The following is a 23,910-nucleotide window of genomic DNA, read 5'->3' as shown; positions in this document are numbered from 1 at the left end:
GTGACCCCTCGGTAAGCAATGGTAAACCTAATTATGTCATGAAAACTTCTTCATGAAAAAACCAGTCTAACGTGCGGAGACGGCATAAAACTACAAGACCCTCTATTTGTAAAAAACATCAATACAACCATCTAACAAATAGTGCTGAGGATACAAACAGTAATTTATTGATTTACTTATAGAGAGTTTTGTAAAAAACCCACATAATTTATATTGTCATAAAATCTCGACTTATAAAATCGAGCCCAAAGCTGAATTTTCAATTTTGAAGTTCGTAGTAATGCCATTCCGATTGATTTCATTAATTTTGTTTCCTAGTAGAGCTCTCGAGGTTGCACATTTCGGAAGATTTTCTGATTGGTATTGTTTAGAACCATTAATATTGTATGTACATGGATGTGGTAATTTTAAAAACATGATATTTAGATTGTTAAAACCATCAGTATACGTAATTTTATGACCACACTTTGGTTTCAGCAGTAATGTTGCCATTTTTTTCATTCTCACTGCCATATAATCAGTAACTACGCGTTTAAGTCTGTTCCCAAATTAATCAGTTATTTTCGAAAGGTAGTAAGCCTTCTCATCGAAAGGACTAAATTTTCCCAAAAAATAAAAGTTTCATATTTATTGCTTACTTTAAACGTCTTATAAAGGTTCTGTGTATATTTTGGTGATTTCTCTTAAATGACAATGAAACAAATAATTTAATAGCATTAGCCACAATGAAAAATCCTTCGCTTATGACGTCATACTTGGCAATGTACCAATACACAAAACTGCTTGCACAACACATACCTATGCATATATATACACATATTTTCCGAAAGACTGGCGAAAAGCGACATACCAAAACGCATACATACATACATATGCGTATATATGAATGTACGAGTGTTTGTGCCTGCATTCATCAAAAAATTGTATATCAATATTTTCGTTGCTATCCTCCTTCCTCTTTACCAGCGTCCTTTAACACACTTTTACGTGGCTGGCTGAGTCCAGCATAAAGCTCCACAATCCTCCACATTTGCGTAAGGGCTGCACAAGGGCACTGTGGTTTCCTCCACCACTCCTGCTGCGCTCAGCGCGCTTTTTCCCCCACTTTCCATCGATTTTAATACAAGCGCAGGCTGCACGAAAATATCTAACGGCTCGTCGACGACGTGTCGAACAAATCAAACTGTCTCTAAGCAGAAAAAGCGTTGGGCCCACCTGATGTATGAGTGATATTTATTTAAAGTGGCAAACTAAAAGTTGCGCATACGCAACGCTGTACACAAGCTAACCGAATATCCCGTGACGTATGAGTGATATTTTATATACCTAGACTAACTCGTACATAGAAACTAAGTGTCGATATTACGTGTATTATATACCGTCAAGGGAATTCTGTGTATTTCTAACTTTCTTTTATTCTTCACAAATTTACTAAATTTATCATATCCCACAGCATTTTAATGTTAAATAGGCCTTTTCATCAGAAATGTCATGCAAATACTTACAAACTTGTGCCATCAACTGCGGAGCGTACGTGACCGTAGCATTGTCATCTTCCTTGCCTTCCAACACTAAGAAGGTTTTTGTCGTCATGGTTTCTATATGCTACGGTTTTACTATTTCTGTGTTATCTTTCTTTTCGCATTTATGCTGTCTGCAGTCGATTCAAGTGTGCTTTGGAAACCACTCTACACTTTGTTTGAGAAGGTGGGAAGAACCAGTCTTTGTAAAATAAGGGATGAGATAAGAAATATATGCATGCATATGTATGTTGTGTACCACAAAATGAAATACAATTTTATAAGTAACCGCCAAAAATACAATTTATCTCCACTTGTAGAGAGGGAAAAATTTTGATAAAAGTCTAATGATAAAGCACACCCTTAAGTTTATGTACTTCTATAGGGTTTTTCAATAAGAGCGCTTCAACTTTTGAACTTTTTTGAATAAAACACAAACGGTTTGACTTTTTTAACTATTTTTTTTTTATTATCGAGTTTGAACATATACATTTAAGTAGGAAATTCGATTTCTTTTGCATGACCACCGCGTGCACGTTTTACGAAGTCCAATCGTTGAACCCAATTTTCGACCACTCTTTTGCATAAATCGGCCGAAATTCCAGCAATTTCGCGTTCAATATTGGCTCTGACCTCACAAATCGTCGCCGGCTTGTTACTGTAGACCAATCACTTCACATAACCCCAAAACGGGACGGCTTGTTAAATGGACCGTAAAATGGCCGTAAGGCTCTTAAAGTAGCAGCAACAGAACGATTATTTTCATAAAAAATTTGCACGATTTGCAATTGTTGCTCAAGTGTGTAGCATTCCATGATGAAATGTATACTAATGAAGTTTACAAATGACAAGCGAAAAATAAAAAATATTGCGTCGTTCGCCCTCCCTATCGGAAAAAAGTTGAAGCGCACCTATTGAATAACCCTATATATACATGGGGAGGACATACAAGCGAGTCTGCGAAAGATCTAAGTCAGGGTTTTCAGGATGTAGTCAGATTTTTCGCATTCATAACTAGGCTTCAAAAGTTTCCAAAAAGAAATGTGCGAAATACTTATCAAATTTTACTTAAATTAAAATATGGGCTATATCATTTTGGCTTAACACTTAGTTTAGTTTTTCTCTGTTTCGTCTGAACATACTATCAAATTAAAACATAGGAAACAGGTTGCGTACGGCATTTGAGGATATTTTTAGAGTAAAACTTTATACCTTTTATTTTTAACAAAATTTAATGAAACTTCACGAACTTTTTACAAAAAAATAAATGATTATATATTTATCAAATCATTCACTAAAATTTCATTTCATTCATTGCATTAACTTCCTCGAACCGGATCCTGAAACGATTGCATGCTCGAATCAAATTCTCCTTATTCATATTGACCATAACGGTATTAATAGCAGCCGTCAGAGAAGAAATGTTGTTATGAAGATGCTTTTTGGTTTCACGATCAACTACGTCCTCTATGTAGCAATCCAAGAGATTAAGGTCTCGGAAATTAGACAGCCATACGTTCGGTGTTATGCAGTCATGGAAAGTTTTGGCCATCCAGTCTTGTGGCGCCATTATTTTTTTATGCAGCAGCAGAATCTTGCTGAAATATGTATGTACGGGTTGTCTCCGCGTACACTATCAATTCAAGGTTTCAATACCGTTTGTAGAACCTCGATATATTCAATAGAGTTCATTCGTAGGCCTTGAGTAAAGAAGTGTGATGGCATAACATGTCCTATGATGCTCACAACATCTAACACCATACCACTAGCTGGAAATTTCATGTGCATGACAACAGAAACCTCTGTAGGATTGAAACTTAGCCATCTGTCCTTTCTTATTTCTGCGTATAGCGTATGATAGTATTTATGCCGGAGATCTTCATGGACAACTAGACTTTAGAAACATTCAGCTCCCTCGCAAGAGCTCTCATTTATTTTGAAAGGTCCTCGTCAACGGTCACTTATTTCTGAAAATAAGTTGAAACACTTTGATAAAAGAGTTGTTCGGTTGGGTGTTTGACCGAGCACATCCTTCTATTTGTGGTGTGCGTCCTGTGGATTTTCCGATACGGAGGGTTTTATACCGCCAACAGATTTTTATGAGGTGCTTTTCATAGCATAAATACCCCGGAGGTTTGCCATTGCCTTCCTCGGAGCGACCATTATTAGAAAAAAACTTTTTATATCACTTATTATTTCTTGCGCGGGGATGTTTAGTGCAGAATGTATTTAGATTCGACATTTAACGTTTAGATGCATAGGGCGAATGCCGTTGTCAGCAAATAAGTTTAAAGGTCTACATTCCTTTTCTTGTCTGAAATTTTATAATTCGCCTTCTAAATAATTCAGTTAATAGTCCTCATCTTAGGAAAGAACAACATTCAATGCTTCCTTGTGGAATCTGTATCGGATCTCAATATTCTATGTTGGAATTCCAGAGTTTAATTATGTCAATTTTGCTCTTTGATAGAATCCTTTCTGAGCTTAATGGCGTTCGTAATTGTAACCCCTCCCTGCTATTTGGACCTGTCCGTATCATATAATCTGATTCTTTCTAAATAGACTTTAAGGATTTTGTTCACTTGGCTCAATAAATAAATAAATAATAAAAAATAAACAATTATGAATAAATACATAGATACATAAATATATAGGAAAAAATAAGCTTAGCTTTCACTCTTTGCCGACGAGACGTACCATCGGTTTAGTTAGTTTACATATGACAAATTCATAAAAACATAAAACATGAATAATGTTTTTCTAAAAAATTTGATGAATTTTATAAATTTTATGATCAAGTTACTCTAGAGCTGATACTATTACGAGCAACAAGCGTTTAGTGTATTTGCAGTTTCGAAGGCATAGAAATATAAGAGAGACGAAAATTGAACGATCCAAATATTTGTTACAGAATTCTAAAAATAGCAAAAACATACTGTCAGGGATTGTGTGAATGTAAGTCGTTTGTATGTTACTATTTGCCCGAACGTATGTATGTATGCATATATCTAAATAAGTTGTCTGCCAAACTAGGACACTAGGACGCGAGACGAGCGTGGGTAGTCAGTGCAGATTTATAGTAAATATGACGAAAATCACAACAAAAAAAAGGAAACCACCGAAAATGGTAAACAACAACATATCATAAAAAGCAAAAACAAATAGTAGATATGAAGAAACAATACAAAAAGAACATTACCGATGACAACCAACCAAACGATGACGAATTCAAACGAAGTGACGGCATAATGAGAGGGCGAAGCTGTAGTGGAGATGGAGGGAACATAGGTCTGTGAGAGGGATAAACGAAAGCGAAAGTAAAAGCACGCTTCGAAAGCTTCGAGGCTGAGTTCGTGCCGCCGAAGGAATAATTTCATTTGAGACTATGTGCGATTGTATGTGTATTTTTGGAATTCGTTGAAAGTCGTGCCCCATTCACTGGGTTACTGGGTAACATTTGCACAGCAAACAAAAATGCGCAAAAAAACGAGGGGAACGAGAGTTCCTGCCATGAAATTCGAGGAAAGTCAACAATAAAAGGACCAAAGCTAGTCCGCCAAGTAGAGCAGTCAAATTTTCCCAAAAGTGGGCTGGTATTTGAAAAAGTGGAGCAGCAGCAGTAAGGAAAAGTATATACAAAACAAATGACGTTGTTTCTTACTATAACAAAATAACCAATATATAAGTATATGTATTATAAACCGTTTTCAGTGACTTCAACAGGGTAAATGGCCTCTGAATACTTGAGAACGTGAACAGAATAGAGCTTTAGGAAAGGAGGAGGAAATAAAGTGGGAAATAAAGGAAGAAGAAAATAAAATAGATAAAAACACATAGAATAAAATAGAAAATGCAAGGCAAAAGTAGAAGTCAACAGTTACGTCGAATGATATAGAGGAAATTTGTGAATATGTAAAGTCCTACGAAGTAGAGATAATTCGGTAAGAGAGGGCAAATCACCCTTACACTTGTCTTCATAGAATGCTAGCAGGCTTCACAGTTTTCGTTAATCAGTGCGCGACTAACATTAGCTAGTTTCTATAATAATATACTCTGTGCTTTTTAGCAGGGACTGTATACATAAATAAAAGTGATATGTAATACTAGCATATGATTTTTTTAAGCATATTAGTAGTTATTTACTGATTTATTTTTATTAGAAGTAATTATTAATTTTGATTTTTATTTATTTACTTATTTATTGTTTTTCTTCTGAATAATGATTACGACTTGACTTTTATATTGTATTTTTGTGTATTCGAAAATTTTCTAAAAGATTTAAATTATAAAGTGCAAAATTTAGATGAAAACTATAGCCTTGGTTGCGCGCTCATATACACACATATGTACAGGGTGGGACATGTAAAATTTGCTTTTTGAATCGGCTATAAAAAAAACGAATTAATATTTTTTCAAACTTTTTTTTTTATTTTGAAGATTGAACATTGTCATCTATGAATGAAAATTAATATCGTTCAAATGACTGCCACGACTGGCTTTACAGTAGGCCATTCAATCAACCAATTTTTTAGCACATTTTCGATTGTTTGGGCTCCAAATTCATGAATGGCAACTTCGATTTCGTGTTTTAAAGCATCAATCGTCTCTGGATGGTTCGCATAGCATTTGTCCTTAACGGCTTCCCACAAAAAATAGTTCAACGGGCTTAAATCACAGCTCCGAGGCGGCCAATTGATATCGGAATTTCGGCTGATTATTCAGTTTTCCAAAACTGTAACCAAAAGTTCGAGTGTAACTTTGGCAGTGTGACAAGTTGCATCGTCCTGTTGAAACCAAATGTCGTCCATGTCATCCTCTTCAATTTTTGGAAACAACTCGTTGAGCATGTCACGATAACGCTCGCCATTTACTGTAACCGCGGCTCCTCGCTCATTTTCGAAAAAAAATGGCCCAATGATGCCGCCAGACCAAAAACCGCACCAAACAGTGACTCGTTGTGGATGCATTTGCTTCTCTACAGTAACGTGTGGATTTTTTTGAGCCTCAAATCCGACAATTTTGCTTATTGACGTAGCCACCGATATGAAAATCAGAAAAGAAGAAGAAGACTCACCACTTTGGAAATAGATTTTCAATATTTCCCAATTTTGTTCAAGCGTATAGCGTCCCATTTCGTAAATGTCAAACCTTTAAGTAAATTATGAACACATTTGACATGTCATTTGTGTTAACATTCTCAAAAAAATAGGTGGTTCGAAAAGCAAACGCTATATGGCCCACCCTAAACGATTGCGTTTAACCAGTTTGGCTACTTTCCTTTTGCTTATTTTCATTAATTTTTTAAATTATCTAATTAAATTAAATTTCTGATTAGTAACCCTTAATATATACTAGATGCAATTGTACAACGCTCCCTCGAGATGAATAAGAGTCGATAATAAAAAAACAATATATGAATAATATTTTTTTTACAAAAATATAGTTAATTCTGCAAATAACTAAGCAAATCAGAATTTGAAACTCTTTAATTAGAATTTAAGAAAGCTTTGGGCATGCAGTTGTATACCCCGTAAAATTTTAATAAATACAGGGTGGCTGATGAATTTTGCTACATTAAGAAACTCAAATAACTTTTTTTTTAGTGTATGGAATTCATTTATTTTTTTTTCAAGTTGAAGGTCATTAAATTTTATTAAATGTAACTTAACCAGTTTTAAAAATAATTGAATTTAAATGCCCCCCATGCTCGTTGACACAAGAGCGGCATCTTAGTAAAAAGTTGTTCATTGCTGCTTTGAGAGTTGCGACAGGAATAGCCGCAATTGTTGCCCGAATGGATTGTTTTAGTTCATCCAAATTTGTTGGCTTTGTTTTATAAACTTCTTGTTTACATAAACCCCACAAGAAAAAGTCAGGTGCAGTAAGGTCAGGCGACCTGGGGGGCCAACGAAATTCGGAGTTTCTTGAAATCAGTTTATTGGGAAATTTTCGTCGCAACTCTGTCATAACAGTCTGGGCTATGTGAGACGTTGCCGCATCTTGTTGAAACCACACAGAGTTGAAAGGAATTCTCTTTCGGCGTAGTTCTGGATAGAAAAATTCTTTCAGCATTTTCAAATAACGGTCTCCAGTAACCGTAACGGTGTGACCATTTTCTTCAAAAAAATAAGGCCCGACAATACAGCGTGAAGAAACCGCACACCACACTGTCACGCGAAGAGGATGCAATTCCGTCTCGTGGAGTATCTGTGGGTTAGAAGTACTCCATATTCGACAATTTTGTTTGTTCACATTGCCGTTTAAATCGAAATGGGCCTCATCAGACATGAAAAGGCAGTTTAACATGTTTTGGTCTTCTTCCACCATTTGCAGGATCTTCTGGCAAAATTCCAAGCGACTCGGCAAGTCTGCTGCATTCAGTTTGTTAACCATTTGAATTTTGTAGGGAAATAAGTCTAAATCTTTGTGCATTATTGTTTGCAAAGACTGTCGGCTTACACCAAGTTGAGCAGATAAGCTTCTTGTTGAAACCCTTGGATTGCTTTGTATAGCTGCAGCTACAGCAGCGATCGTTTCCTCCGTCCGAACTGGTGGGTTTCGATGATAAGGCCTTCTTGCGACTGTTCCTTGCTCAGCAAAACTATTCACCAGTCTCATTATGGTCCATCTGCTCGGGGGATCGCCGCCAAACATCCGCCTGTACTCTCTCTGTACCAAACTACGGACTCCAGTGCGTGATAGCGGCGGACTATCCAAATTCTTGTTTGCGTGTCCCAGTTATCCATTTAAATAAATTTTAAAGATCTATCTGCAAATTAAAACAAAAATGGAACAGATAACTTAAAAAGAAAAAAAGTTATTCAATTTGTTTTTGGTAGCGGCTTTCATCAGCCACCCTGTATAATAAAGCGCGAGTTTGAAGTGGCTCTAAATTCCCGTTACCTTTTGATAATTTTTTCGCTGAAAGCACAACATTTTTGTTTATATGGATGAAAAAACCCAACATCTTTCGCAAAAAAAATACCAAACTTGCATTTTACTTATTAAAATTTAAGGGACTATTTAACTGCATACTCAGTTTTTAATTACTTTTAATCGGATTAAAAAATTTTAAATTTGAATGAAAAATTTTCGAATTTTTATAAATCTTGTAGTTTAATGCTTTGTTTTGTATGATGTTTGTTGTAGAAAGATTTATATTTTTATGAAAAGTTAGATAACAAAAGGAAATTAGTCAAAGCTGGTAAAAATACCGCGACTCTACTAAACTTCTTAATTTATTATTTATTACATTTATGGTAGCAGAGCTTTGCAAGCAATATTGATGCCATTTTTTCGAGTTAAGCTGTTGCAAAATAATGCATATGCAACGCAAGTTCTGCCTACTTAGGTAACCAAGTAACCCCTGACGGTGGCACCGCAGCTGGCATTGAATGTAGAATAATTAAAGCCAGAACATTCTATCCTTCACTCAAAAGTATATGATATTCCGAACAGATAACCATATAAATAAAACCAAGGATTTTTAACTTCAACGTTAAATCAGTAAATCTATATAACTGTAAATCATGGTCCGTGGCCGTTGCAATAACAAAATACCTTCAGATCTTCATAAATCGCTGCTTGGAGAGAAAGTCTGTACGATGAATACACGACAGCCGACGACTTGCTGCTGTCTCGCTGGAATGACCGCAAAATAAAACTTTAAGGCAGCCGGCGCGCCAGCAAATAATAATAATAATAACAAAGAATATCTAAATCCCAGACCTATCTAGTAAGAGTAAAACTCGAAAAAATGTACAGCCCTAGTACATACATACATATGTACAACACATGATGGAAAGAATAATGAGATGGCACCTATCGTGGTCCCGTTACTTTGGTCTCAGCAAATTTGACAACGAGTTGCGTGATTTTAGCACCAGTATGGCCAGATTACCATTTTCGTAACTTGATTTAAAACTTTTTTTTTTGTTATTTAGTCTCGGAGTTTCAGTTCTTTCTTCATGACATTCTACAAGCCATTTTCCAGCCTGTTCTAATTAAAATGTAATGTTTATAATTTTGTAAAATATACATTTTTTAATAACTAGATAAATAATTACTCAGTTTTATTTAGCTTTACTTTTTTTAACATCTGGTAGGATTACCCGCTATTGCAGTTGTTGTTGGTGTTCTTCTGCTTTCAGCAGTCAAATCTCTCTCTCGCTACTGCAGTGTTGCCTAACTTTGGATATAAAAACGCACTAAAATGCCCATTTAAAGAAAATAAAACACCAAATTTTTATTGAATTACTTTAAGAACTTTGTATGCGGGGCAAATTGTCTTTGAAATGTGGGTTTTTTTAATAAATGTGTTATGGATATGTACAATTTAATTTATGAGTTTTTTTTGTTAAGGGAACGACTTTTTTACTATATTTGAGGTTATGTAACTAGATAAGATACTATTTTTGTAAAAATGTCAGTATGGTTTCTTTAGTATTTTCTGGTATTTTGTGGCTTATTTTTACTGTGAATACATCTCTTGATGCCCTATGTCCCACAAAGGATTGAAGGTCAGAAGAAACGGTAACACCTCTATGGTTTTAATCCGCATTCAGTAAATTCAAACGCCTTTTAAAATGTGTAAAAAGGTTTTCAATCTTAAGAATAATTGAGAGAGGGGCATTTAATATTCTTGCACAACCTTAAAAGGAGAAAAAAATTAAATTCACACTTTCAAAATTTCAAATTTTATAAGAACCAAATAATTTTCATTAGCACTAAAATCTTCTCAGAGTGTCCTTTTTTAACCTTCTTTTGCCTAATAATACAGTTTTTTTAACTTAAAGTTTCGGTAGCTTTAAATTAAAAAGAAAAAAGAAACAAATACGAAACTTCAAAATTTTTGCATTTTGGGTATAAAAAAGCACTAAATTTATTGCGAAGAGCAAATGGTTGGCAATACTGCACAACTCGGAATAACGTGACGTCACGCACTCTCTGATGGGCGCAATCTTCTTTCTATCATTCTTGGTTTTTGCTACACATTGAGCTATAGGGGAGTATATAAGTATGGCATAAGTTATGGAAATTGTTTTGATGTTGCAATCAGGGGAATCGAAAAGCTCCCAAGTACGTGCGTAATGAAGATCTGCACAGAGATTTAGCGATAAAAACTGTATCGCGTTCAGTTCATCTATTTGCCACGAAACATGCCGAAAGGATAAAAACACACACTAATGCAGAAGCTTCCGTACTAAGTGAAGGAGATTGCAGAGAAAAAACCTTAAGACTTAATTGTCAGTATTGTATGATTTGAACTTCAATTTTTCGAACTGAAAATTTCTCATTACTTATAACATAGGTATTACATTGATTTTAGTTATACTTATAGTTAGTTTTCATTCTGTGTAGCGAATATTATTTATTATATCCCATTATCTTTTATTCCTATTTATGCGTCATTTATTGCCCCTTCAAAGATTTTTTCTGCGTACTTGTTGAATAGTAATGGAGATGATATGCAGCCTTGCCTCAGCTGGTAAGTTTTTGCCGCTCTTGTGGTAATGTCCACAAATTAAATTCTGCAGTCTGATTCCAATATAAGCTTTGAAGCACTGGATGTAAATTCTTTTATATCCAACGCTTTCGTTATTTTAATTAGCTTACTATGGTTGATTTTTGTCAAATGCTTTCGCGTAGTCTATGAAACATATACATATTTTGATTGGCGTCCTGTGATTTTTGTGTAAGCATTTGACGGCTAAATGTTACTTCTTAGGTTCCTAAAGCTTTTTTTAAACTAAAATCTGTTGTTTCATATCAGCCTCACATTTTTTATATTATCTGTGATTGGTGATTTTTACGAAAATGTTTAATATATGCTATGCTATCCAATTCTGACCACAAACTGTAGTCCAATGGATTCAAATCTTGACTTCCAGGCGGCGAATCTCCTGCGGCTATGAACCCAGAAATATTGTTTTTTAGCTACTGTTGGATGGTTCTTGCCTTATGCGCTGGAGCAAAATCTTGCTGGAAAATTTACCGCTCTCCATTGAAGAAAGTACTGATCAACTTCACCACGCCTTCTCTGACATCCTCCACGTACATTTTCCGGGCTTTCGAACCACGCGAGGACGGTTCGAACCACACGAGGACAACCGCTTTTTTTCTGTCTGCACTTGAGACGTTTATGAAAAACGATTAATCGTGCGGTAAACAAACATTCTCGAAACATTAAATTTTCTCCAAATCGTAAATCTCACTTGCACTTTTACCACTCTTGTGATGCAATCACTGCAATGCTTAGCTCTCCACTCCATTATTAACAAGCAAAAATTGCCACGAAACTGAGTATAATTTATGAGTAGACAAAGCATACGTACAAAAGCAAAAACAATGGAACTTTTTTCTGCGAATTTGTTCTCGCAATATGCATTGCAAAATTTGCCACAGAATTTATGGCACGACTAAGTATCATACATATAGTTAAACATCTTCATTGATTGCATTCCATTGAAGAAAGAGCCTGGAGTGAAATACTACACAAAGATCAATAATTTCACTTGGATTGGATAATCTGGAACCACCAATGTGGTAGGAAGTAGGCATAAGAGAACATGATTTAGAATGAAATACATAAGAACACTTGCTTATATTTAAATTTAACTTATTTCTTTTACACCAAGCAATGACATTATCTAAATCAGATTGAAGATTTATAGAGTCTGCTGTACTTGTAATCACCGAGTATATCTTTAAATCATCATTCCCTGAGGTGCACCAAAGGACGCAAGAAACGAATTAGGTGACACACCATCAACATTAACAACATATTTCCGAGAGGAGAGATAGGGTTTAATCTATTTTAAAATTTAAATAAAATAAATTAAACTACAAATAATTCCTTTAGATAAAAAGATAGATGCCAAACAGCTACAACCGGCGTACAAACAAATGGGTCTAAATTCAAAATTGGAGATTGTGGGATGCCCAAAGTTAATAACTCATTTTGGTTTAACGAGACACTGTTCATATACTTATAATTAAGTTAATTTAAATTTAAATTTACAACAACTATAACATATAGTGCAATGTTTTGTTGCTGTATGCAACAAATATGTATCAAGGCTTATAAGTGCAATTGTTGTTGCATTATTTGTTCGCTTTCGGAGGTGCTAGTAGTAGCTTCGGCTACCGACTGCTCTGGTAGTGACGTATGCTAAACGAAGGGCGAAAACGAATACTATACCATTTCTACTTGCTGGCATTGGCCATATATTTCTTCCCTCACACTTTCGCTCCTTGCCTCTTCTCCATTAGAATGAATTTTTCAATGAATTGCAGTGTATGGCCCTGCAGCTGGCTATTGCTGCTAACCTAGAGGCAGAAGCATACGTACATATCCAATTATCTATACATATGAACACAACAGAACATGTACATATGTATATTCATAAAAAAGTATATATGTATGTACAAGAATGTATATTCTGGTTATTCCGACTCGGAAAACGACCTTCTCCGCGCCCTTTACTTTATATTAGGATATGTTCACTGTGATGGCTATCCCTTCGTGACGCTCCAGCTGCCCTTTTCGCACACCGACATGTATGTATATAGTAAGTAGTGATATATATATGTATCTATATATAGTAGGTGTGTGTGTGTGCGTTCTTGCGAATTATAAAGGACATGACTGACGTACCACACACTTTAAGGCAAGTTCAGAAGGCCGCCTTGCTATTCATCTATGTATGCAAGTAAATATTAAAATAATATATTTATTTACATGTAAAACCGTGTAAGTAGCATCTTAATATAATCAAAATTTATTTCTGAAAAAAAAGATACAACTTTAAAATTTATTTAAAAAACAAAATACATAGTATAATTGTTTTAAAAATTAAACAAACAAAAAATAGGATTTTATAAAAAGTAGAACTTCCCATACCGGGAATCGAACCCGGGCCTCCCGGGTGAGAGCCGGGTATCCTAACCACTAGACAATATGGGACACTTATAAAAGTGAAGCGAAAAATCGTACAATAAGCAAACAAACATATGCATACATATATGTTTGTATGTATTTATTCACGGGCGTTCATATTCTTGTTCTTCTAGTATAGCGATAGCCCAATGTTTGGAAATACTCGTATTCATATATACGAGCAGGCAAATATTTAGATGGTCGCGTTGGCTTCTAAGTTTTAATTTTATTGAAACAAACAATGATGATTATCTATAAATGCATAAAAAATAAAAGCAATAACTTAAATTGGTTTCTTTCGATTCATAACACAGTACCTCCTCGATTTGTGCAACTAATCAAAACTTATAGTGAAGCGTTTACCGAATTTATATGGTGTGTAACATTAAACGCACAGACAAAAATTTAATATCAGCAAATAAAAGACGTGGTTTTCGCCGATCTCAAAAATAGTTATGTCCGAAATGAGGTGGGGCACAACACGTGTACCACATTTGTTAAGTTGTTAACAAGATAAACGCATTTAGCCGAAAATTGGTGTGGCACAGGCTTTATAAAAATTTTACTTGCGTCATATTTCCTTTTTGGGTTCACCATTTGTACCAAATATGAGTAATTTTGCTTTATTTATAACAGAGCCATCACATTTTTATTAATTTTTTGATAATTACCGTTATATGGGAGATGTGCGTGGTTATTGATCGATTTTGCCCGTTTTCATTACCAAACTACGTTGGACGAAGAGTATTACGCGTATTTGTCCAAATTTCATTGAGCTTTCAAGTTAGCATGCACGCGGCTGGAGGTCGGACGTCTCATAATTCTGAGCATTTTGTTATGCAAATTTAAATACATATACATATATACATATCGCACCCTAAATACAAAAGGGTCACAACTCAAAATGTACCTTCTGCTCAAATATAATCGAGACGCTATCAATAAAACGGTCCGCGGATGACATATGGCAAAAATAAATTTTTTGTTTTTTGGTAGGACTATTATAAGCTTACATGGCAAATTTCAGCGTGATATGTCACATAGTTTGTTTTCTGTGCTACTGTAAACAAGTCAAGCTCGAGTGTGGAAAATTTTGAGTTGTGCCCCTTTTGTATTTAGGGTGCGATATATATATATATATATATATTAGGGCGGGTCGATTTAAAAATCGCTCATTGCTCTGTGAAAATCGCATTCTACGGATCAAAATAAGAAACTTTGCCGAAGGAACCATACCTCTAAAACGAATTCTGATGCTCCCAATTTGGGTCGAACGAAAAATCCCACTTTGACCTATTTAGAGTGCTCCAATCGAGTCCAAATGTATGACCGACCCCCACTAACTTTGGACGGCCGGTCCACCTATGCCGGTGGCACACCCCCTGCAACTCCCCTGGGGGGTTCCCCATACAATCATTTCAAAATATCACCATTTTTGGCCTTTACATGAGCAAAGAAACTAAAAAGTTCGACCCAAATTGGGGGACATCAGAATTCGTTTTAGAGGTATGGTTCCATCGGCAAAGTTTCTTATTTTGATTCCTAGAATATGATTTTCACAGAGCAATGGGCGATTTTTTTGCCTCCCCACAAATCGACCCGACCTAATATATATATTATATATGCATATACATATATCTATAACAACCTCGATTCATTTACGCTGTTATGCTAACAAAATTATAATATCCTTGGGCACTAGTGCGCGCGAGTGTAATTAAATACTGCATTCGAATAATATATATTAGTAATAAAGTAATTGTAAAATTCAATTCAATTTAAGAATAGTTTTATAAGTTGGATTTTGTGGTTTATAAATTTTAGAGTTTCCACCGGTCTCGGAACTGAGATACATTGTTTTTGTTTTATTCCTGATTTTATTAGTGGATCGATAATTGAGTTTTTCAAATCAGCATGAATCTTAGCACAAATCTTTTTTGTCGACAAATTTCTTAACATTTTTCATAGAGATATTTCACACATCCATTCAATTGATAATTTTAAAATTTTCGCATATCTCTCAATAAAACTCTTTTGTGTGCAACCCTAATTGAAATAAAGGAACATTTAAAATAATTGTTGATTTATCTGTGCAACTAAATATAAAGTTGACCATTGTAAATGGCAGCATCGGGGGGCTCTACAACTTTTGATAGCCCTTTAGACTAAAGCTATGCAGTCTTGGAAGTGTTAATCGCAGAAGATTTGTAACGTGGTATCAGTATGCTCGGAAAGAAAGCGTGAAATTATTTAGCTGTATAGGCATAAAAAAAAGAGAATTAAACTTATCAGTTAGAAAAACTAAAAGGATTAAAAATTGACAACTTCCATTCGAATATCAGTTTATTGAATCAATCATCACAATGAAATTCCACATAAGTACTTAATCGCCTAATACCTGCATATGAAATAAATGAAAACATATTTGAGAATTTCGATGGCAGAATATAGAAAAAGAATTTCTGGAATTCGGAAAAGTGAATGTTTTTCCATAAGGGATTTTTGATTCCTATACACACAGCATTTAAGGGATTCCGGTGGTCTAGAAGTTTCAAAAAATCAATTTTTTTTTTGATATTTCGAAAGTATAGGCTTTTAAAAACATACTGTAAAATTTTTGGAAAGTTATTCCCAGTACTTTCGATTATACAGCCGTTTTATCAGGTAGAGTCAGATTTGTCAAGCGGCGGCATTAATGGTCGCATTTAAACAGTCAAAACTTTAAATCATTATCTCAAAACTACTTTTTTCGGCCCGGGGTTCTCAAACAAAAAAACTATTCAACCGAATCATCTGAAACTTTTAATATGTTCCTCACAACATCAAAGGCTATCGCCCGTACTAGAATCATATTATTATTTCAATTATTTCGTATTTTTTTTTATTAAAAACTGAAAAACCCCGATTTTTAGAGTGTCAAATTCAAAACCGAGCCATTTTGACAATTTTTTTTTTATTTTTATTTTAGGAACATAGCTAGTTTTTGATGTTTTTCAGATAAATAGAAGAGCCAAAATGGACTACACCGTCCAGGTCCAATTTCACGGAAGGATCAACTTGCCATTTTTTAAATTATTAAAATTAAAAATATTTTTTGTTTTTCAGTTTGGTATGTAAAAGAAGTTAATTAAAATTTAAATATCGTTTTTCATTTTTTTATTGTAAAAAAATTCCTGAAAATACCCTAAATTTTCAGGCTCTAGACCACCGGGACCCCTTAAGGTCTGCACTGGACGAAATACACAGATCTAGCATCCACCCGCAACACCGCATTAGTGAATTTGTGTGTCTTCATTGATTTATTCTGCGTCAAAGAAATTAGCTTTTGTGCTAAATTCTCGCGATTTGCGAAAAGATTGGCTCTGCATTTTCTATTCGATAAAAAGAAACTAAAACTCATCGAATACCTGCTCTTAAGAAATTACAGTAAGACTAATTGGTGAAAGAGCGTGTAGGGTATGAAAACTTCAAGAGCGTTGATTTTGATGTCGAAAACCCGCATAGGTTATATTTTGTATTCGGTGGAACGAACAGGGCCACAATATCAAGAAAGCAACGACAAAAATTTTTTTTTCCAGCAAGATAACGGTCGGCTTTATTTAGGAAGGAGTTATATTTCTCTTCGTGCTATACACCCCTGACGTTGCCCCATCCGACTATCATTTGTTTCGATTGCTGGCAAGTGCTATAGCTCATCATGGTGCGGAATTTATGAGCTTTGGGCAAAGCTTAATTTGCAATATTGATTATTTACTCACCTTAGAACAAAAATCGATCTAAAAATCTAACTATTGTACAATCTTCCTGTGCATACTTATACAGGGTCTTTCAAGTTCGAGTTCTTTTTTAGCAGTGTTTTGTTTGGATAGTTATCACAGTCCAATGTCATCTATTTTAATAGATGTTACGTAGACACTCTACAACTGAATGAAAGGAGTTATATTTTGCTCGCGAACCGATAAAAATAATGATGTTCTACTGAATAATGGTGGATGAAAGCTTAGTATTTGTAAGGAATACTCGTACAGGGTAGTGTAGGAGATTGTTCGTAGTCAAAAGGCAGATAACAGAAAATGTTACTAAAACTTTGAAGTATGTATCTTTTGAATTTGCTCTTAATTAGTCCAATCCTTATAGATTCGGGAATTAAGTTACACAATTGGCTTATGCAAAAAAGACGGTTGGAAAGTATTGAAAAATAGTGGGAAATGCAATTGGGAAACTCTACCCGTGTTTTCGATTTTTTACAGTCTTAAAAATGAATTGCAACAAATACAAACTAAATTTGGCGTTAAAATGGATTCACTGGTGCGAAGATGGACAGACTTAGAAATGTTGAGAAACTGTTTCGGTACTCTGTTCGATGATACTCTAAAGCAAACAGCCGTTTACGAGTGGCATGAACCCTTGAGAAGAGATCGTGAGTATCCATAGAGGATGACATAGATAGAACGTAGTGGCAGGACGTCGACATCTCAAAATGTTGAAAGCATTAATAAAGTGAAAGAAAAGTTCATCAATAGCAACAAATTAACCATCAGAGAATTGACAGTGAACTAGAACATTGAATATGGATCAGTTCAGGACATTGCAGTAAATTGTTTGGGGTTGCGCAGTGTTGCTGCAAAGTTGGTCCTAAACGATCTGAACTTCATGCAAACAAGGGTCCGCGTTAATATCGTTAAGTCATGTCTTTCCAATGCTGAATTCGACTCAACATTCATCTAACGCATCATTACTGGAGACGAGACGTGACTCTTTGTGATTTTTATCTGTTTAATCGAATCAAAAAAATTTACGTTTTAACTGGCAAAAGGAAGTAATGGAAAAATCCAAGACGGTCACAGGATAAAGTTAACTTTAATGCTCCCTCTGGAGTACATATTAAGATACTTTAGGCCTCTTTTTTAAATTATGTTAATCGCATTACGAACTCAGTGAACCATTTCGACAAATGCCACATTTTAAATCTCATTTCAACACTCTCGAAATATCGGACCCGCTTTTCGTAGTAAAAAAACTGTACTATACTCCTTCAATAAATAATTGATGGTATACCTCTAGCTTTTTATTCAGTCGATCGATATTTCTGTAGTTGAACATTTTTAGATTATGCTTAACCAACTTCTGCCTTCATTAGTCCAGAGCCAAAACAAAAGTAATTCGTACGTCATGCGCATTACCCCCATGCGCCATGTCGGTAAAGCGGAAAGAGCGCAACCGTTAGGCTTATAATTGTTGTTAATCTTATTATTACATTATTGATCCCCTATTATAACATTTGTCAATAAAAGGTTGGTTTCAGATTAAAAAAAAAAACTCAAACTTTAAAGAAATCAAACCCTAAATAACGCAACGACGACTACATTCAAAAATCTTGAGGACTATCACAAACGTAGGCTGGTACATAACCAATGACGATATACGCAGCGACCTCAAAATCATATTTACTGAAAACGTTATTCGAGAATGCAACACGTATCATATTCATAGGCTACTAACTTACACAAATGAGGAAATGCTGAATATTCCACATTGAAAACTGCAAAAACGAAGACTAAATCGAATAATTCCGACAACCCTAGCAAAACTATCTACTTATACATCATTAAAATATATATCAACTATCATTCTTATGTGAACCTGTTTTCCGTTTCATGCCATATAATTCTTATGTGTATTTATCCCTCTTAAGGGGTTATATACAGGTAGAATTTTCAAAAAATCGATTTTTTTTTTCTTAATGCACATATATTTATGTATATACAGAAAATTTAATATCGTTCCGGTGAATATTTTCGAAATTACACGCAAATTTGAAAAGGCGTTTCCTATCCTATTGTATGTAAAGGGATTTTCAAACTTTAAACGCCTTTTTCTTAAAATGGTGTTTTCAAAATCGGTGACCAACATTACTCGAAAACGGCTAAATCGATCAGTCTTCAGTCGATCAAATTTTAATACGAGCTTCTTAAATATATTTTTTTGTAATTAATCGAACATTTCTTCTCACCGATTATTTTATTTTTATAAACAATTTAAGGCCGACATTTTGTCAAAAATCGGTTTTTTTTAGTCCTTCGATTAATTATTAGATTTAACATTTAATTTTAATGAAATCTGTTTGGTTTTTTAATTTGAGAGGATCTAGTTCAGAGATATAGTGGTTTAATGTTAAGCTTATACTCTACAATTATTACAAAATTTACTAAGTGTCGAAATTTGACAGAAAAAACAACTTGAAAGGCCCTGCATAAATTAATACTACAAATGAAATTAAATTATTTAAAATTGAGGATTATTAATTATTGCTACCAATACAAGGTATTTCAAAAATGAAGCCTAGATCTCAGTAGTGAATAAATCATAGACGGTGCCTTTTTATGTAATCTCTGACATTTGCCAAGTACATTTTTCACGACAAAACAACGCAATAAAATTATTAAAGCGTAAAACAAATTATTATAAAATCTAAAAAATTAATACCTATTATGAAAATGGTCAATATTTAAGAAAAACTAGTTGAATTTGTAGATTGGTGAAAACATTTGAAGAAACTGGTTCTGTTAAAGATAGAAAAAAGGCTGGCAGACCAATAACTGGACGTTCTAATAAGTTCGGACTAGGACTATGAATAAGTTCGTGCGGTTTTTTCCCGAAATTTGAAACTTTATTGACGTAAAATGGTTACAAATTTAATATTCAAAATATTGTCCATCGCTTACTACTACTTTTTCCCATCTTTCTGGCAATTCACGGATTCCCTTTGTGAAAAATTCAGTCGGTTTTGCCGCAATCCACGAATCGATCCATTTTTTGACTTCATCGTAATTACGGAAGTGCTGGTCAGCCAGGCCATGTTGCATCGATCGGAAGAGATAGTAATCGGATGGCGCAAGGTCTGGACTATACGGCGGGTGGGGTAGGACATCCCATTTGAGCGTTTCTAAGTATGTTTTGACCACTTGTGCAACATGTGGCCGAGCATTGTCATGTTGCAAAATAACTTTGTCGTGTCTATCGGCGTATTGCGGCCGTTTTTCTCGCAGTGCTCGGCTCAAACGCATCAATTGTCGTCGGTAGACATCCCCCGTAATCGTTTCATTCGGTTTCAGTAGCTCATAATACACAACACCCAGCTGGTCCCACCAGATACACAGCATAACCTTCAGGCCATGAATATTCTGCGCCGACGTCGATGTTGAAGCATGGCCAGGGTATCCATACGTTGCCCGACGTTTTGGATTCTCGTAATGGACCCACTTTTCATCGCCAGTCACAATTCGATGCAAAAAACCCTTTCTTTTGTGCCGTTGAAGCAGTTGTTCGCATGCCATAAAACGGCGTTCAACGTCTCTTGGCTTCAATTCATACGGCACCCAATGGCCTACCTTTCGGATCATTCCCATGGCTTTTAAACGTTTGGAAATGGTTGATTGATCAACTCCCAAAGTTTTTGCAACCTCTTCTTGCGTTTGAGCCGGATCTTGATCGAGCAATTCCTCCAATTCGGTATCCATGAACTTTGGCGGCGCACCCTCGCGTTCTTCGTCTTCCAAGCCAAAATCACCACTTTTAAAGCGTGCAAACCACTTCTGGCACGTTCGCTCAGATAGAGCATGCTCACCATAAACTTCCACCAAGATACGATGACTTTCGGCTGCTTTTTTCTTCATATTAAAATAATGAAGAAGAATTCCCCGCAAAAACACATTATTTGGCACGAAATTCGACATTTTCAAGTGTGGTAAAAATATTGTTGTTTACACTTCAAATAAAAAACTTATACTGACGTTTGTGCCTTACGACAGTAGCTCTCCAATGAATGTTTGGAAATGTGGATCGATGGAATAATAATCAAGTTACGCCATCTGTTGTAAAACCGAAACGAACTTATTCATAGTCCTATTATTAAGAGTATTTCTGGCGTAGTGAAAAGAGTTGCTGAACAATCTTCAATATCGATACTTCGACGTTCTCAGCATTAGCCATTCATGATTGGACTATTTGGCGAATTCTACCTCGCGTATCATGGTGGACATTTAAATTATGCTATTTTTTCACATAAAATTGTTAAGAGTCGTAAGTAGTCATTTGAGTAAAAATAATGAAGTCTGCAAGAATCTAATTTTTACATGTTTTATTTTAAAACAACTTCAAAGTGCGTCTTTTGTAATACCCTTTATTATACATACCTATATAACACCGCGTTACACACATTCTGTCCTATGAACCAAATATACTTTTTCGGAAAGGGGATAAAAAATAAAAATACGCGTGTATCGGCGATTTTCATGTACACGTCACAATTTTTTTTTTTTTGTATTTTATAACTTTAAACGAGCAATTCTTGTATGCATATCTGTATAGCCACACGATCTCAGGATTAGCTTAACGGATTTGAATGAAATCGGGCACACAGATAGTGTATCACATTACTAGACGTTTCACCTAGATGTTGCAACTGGCAATGTGTCACAGGGTTGCCACCTGCTTGAAATTAAAAAAAAAATTGCATGAGATATGCCGATGTGCCGAATTATTTTATTGTTTTACTGTTACATTAAAAATTTTAATGCTTTTAAAGAAACTTAGACCTTTTATTTTTGCGTTTGTAAGCATTTGTGTCAGTGTCGCGACAGTATTCGCCAAGCATATGCGTAATGTCTTGTCCTTTAAAGCGCTTTTCAATAGCCGCAATGTCCTGATGGAACCTTTCGCCATGTTCATCGCTACAAGCTCCTAAATCACCAGGGAAACAATCTAAATGATTGTGAAGGAAATGGATCTTTAGCGACATTAATATGCCCATTTCGCCATATGCCGAAATCATTTCTGCAACAATATTTTTATAATTGTCAGCTCGTTTGTTGCCAAGAAACTGCTCAATAACGGCAACTGTGCCTTTCCATGCACGTTGTTCGATAGCATTCAATTTTGATGAAAATTCATAACTTGCAACTATTTTTTTATCTGCGGACCACTGAAAACACCTTAAATTATACACATCATTAAAAAAATAAAGTTACTAAAAGCCTTCGTAAAAAAACACCTGCATGAATCTTTGCGCCGCTCAGTTTCGGAAAAATATTGCGCAAACTTGCAATCGCCTCGCCCTCACGATCCAGTTTTTTAACAAAATTTGATACGACACCGAGCTTAATGTGTAGTGATCAAAACATCAAATCAATATCAAAACAATAAGCCAGGTTTTTTTCCCGATCTGCGTGCAATTTAAAAAATTCGTCATATGGAATACTGATTGTCGATCACGAGCGGCTGTTATTTTAAAATCAGCCGCCACTATATTCCACTGCTTAAAGCGTGATGCAAAGAGTTCGGCTGTTCTCTTTGACAAATTTCCTTCTCGTACAAGGTCATTGAAGTCGGCTTGCGCTACTAAATGCGGCACTGCAGTCCCAAGTTCACTGGGTGTTGGTACGAATTCCGATACTTCTGGTTCCCCGCATCTCGCATTCGAGGCAAGAAATGTTGATAGCATCGTTGGTGCTACTGTTGGTTCTCCATCCCTTAATTCGGGAACATCATCAAAAATCTCCATTGAAGCCACTATACGTTCTTCTGGTGAGTACAGAACCGCTGGAATAATCGATTCTACATTAGCGTAGCGAATTTTGTTGCGGCGAAAGTATTAGTACCCTTTAGTTTGAGTAAAAGTTACGCAAAAGTAGCACAGTTCACTGCAGTGCTCCGTACGTGGTAGCCAAATTGTTGGTACAGAGTACTTTATTGTCGACCTTCCATCAGTAAACTTGCATAAATTTCTATAGCAATAGTCGCACACGACTTCCGGAGTATACCACAAGTAAGGAACATAAGCAGTCTTGAATATTTTCTGAAACGAATTAACCACTGTTTTCGTAATATTTTTAAAATTTTTACTTGGTGCGAATAAGCCACAAACGTAACAAAAGTTATTTCGAGTCGGGCACTGCATTTTTCGTAAGATGAAATATATAGAAAGACGTTTTCGCGCAACATAACTTAAAACAATTGTCAAAGTATACGTCTCCTAGTAGCGCAACTGTCAGATGATCGGAACTTCCGGAACTGTAACAAACACACAAACGGCACAGAGTGTGTTGTATGAAACAATAAATTAAAGGTTAATAAGTTGTTTAAAAATTTGGAGTCCCTTCTAGTTATGCCGAAAATTTAGAAACAAATTTTTTTTTTTAGAATTCAAAAATTGAAAAAAAATTGAAATTCAAATTCAAAAAAAAATTCAAGAAAATCTGAGAATTGATCAAATTTCTTTTTTTTTAATTTTACATAACAAAAACATTTCCACGAGTCTGCCTGCAGAAATTCAGCGCGATTGGATCACGGAAAAAGGGTTAAAAATTGATCCAAAGTTTTTCACATAGGCGGACTACGATCTCTATATTTTATACATAAAAAAAATTCTGACGTGTACATGAAAATCGCCGA

The 23,910-nt window shown here is 35.2% G+C and overlaps 1 non-coding gene across 1 annotated transcript; it reads right to left on the bottom strand.

The window, feature by feature from the left end:
• Nucleotides 1–13,413: 13,413 nt before the first annotated feature.
• Nucleotides 13,414–13,485, bottom strand: Trnae-cuc (transfer RNA glutamic acid (anticodon CUC)). The gene has a single exon. It is a non-coding gene; the product is annotated as a tRNA-Glu (tRNA).
• Between the last annotated feature and the right edge of the window lie 10,425 nt (nt 13,486–23,910).

Source organism: Anastrepha ludens, chromosome 3 (genome assembly GCF_028408465.1).
Source record: "Anastrepha ludens isolate Willacy chromosome 3, idAnaLude1.1, whole genome shotgun sequence".
NCBI lineage: Eukaryota > Metazoa > Arthropoda > Insecta > Diptera > Tephritidae > Anastrepha > Anastrepha ludens.
The sequence above is the reverse complement of the archived record's forward strand: the minus strand, read 5'-3'. Positions and strand labels throughout refer to the sequence as shown.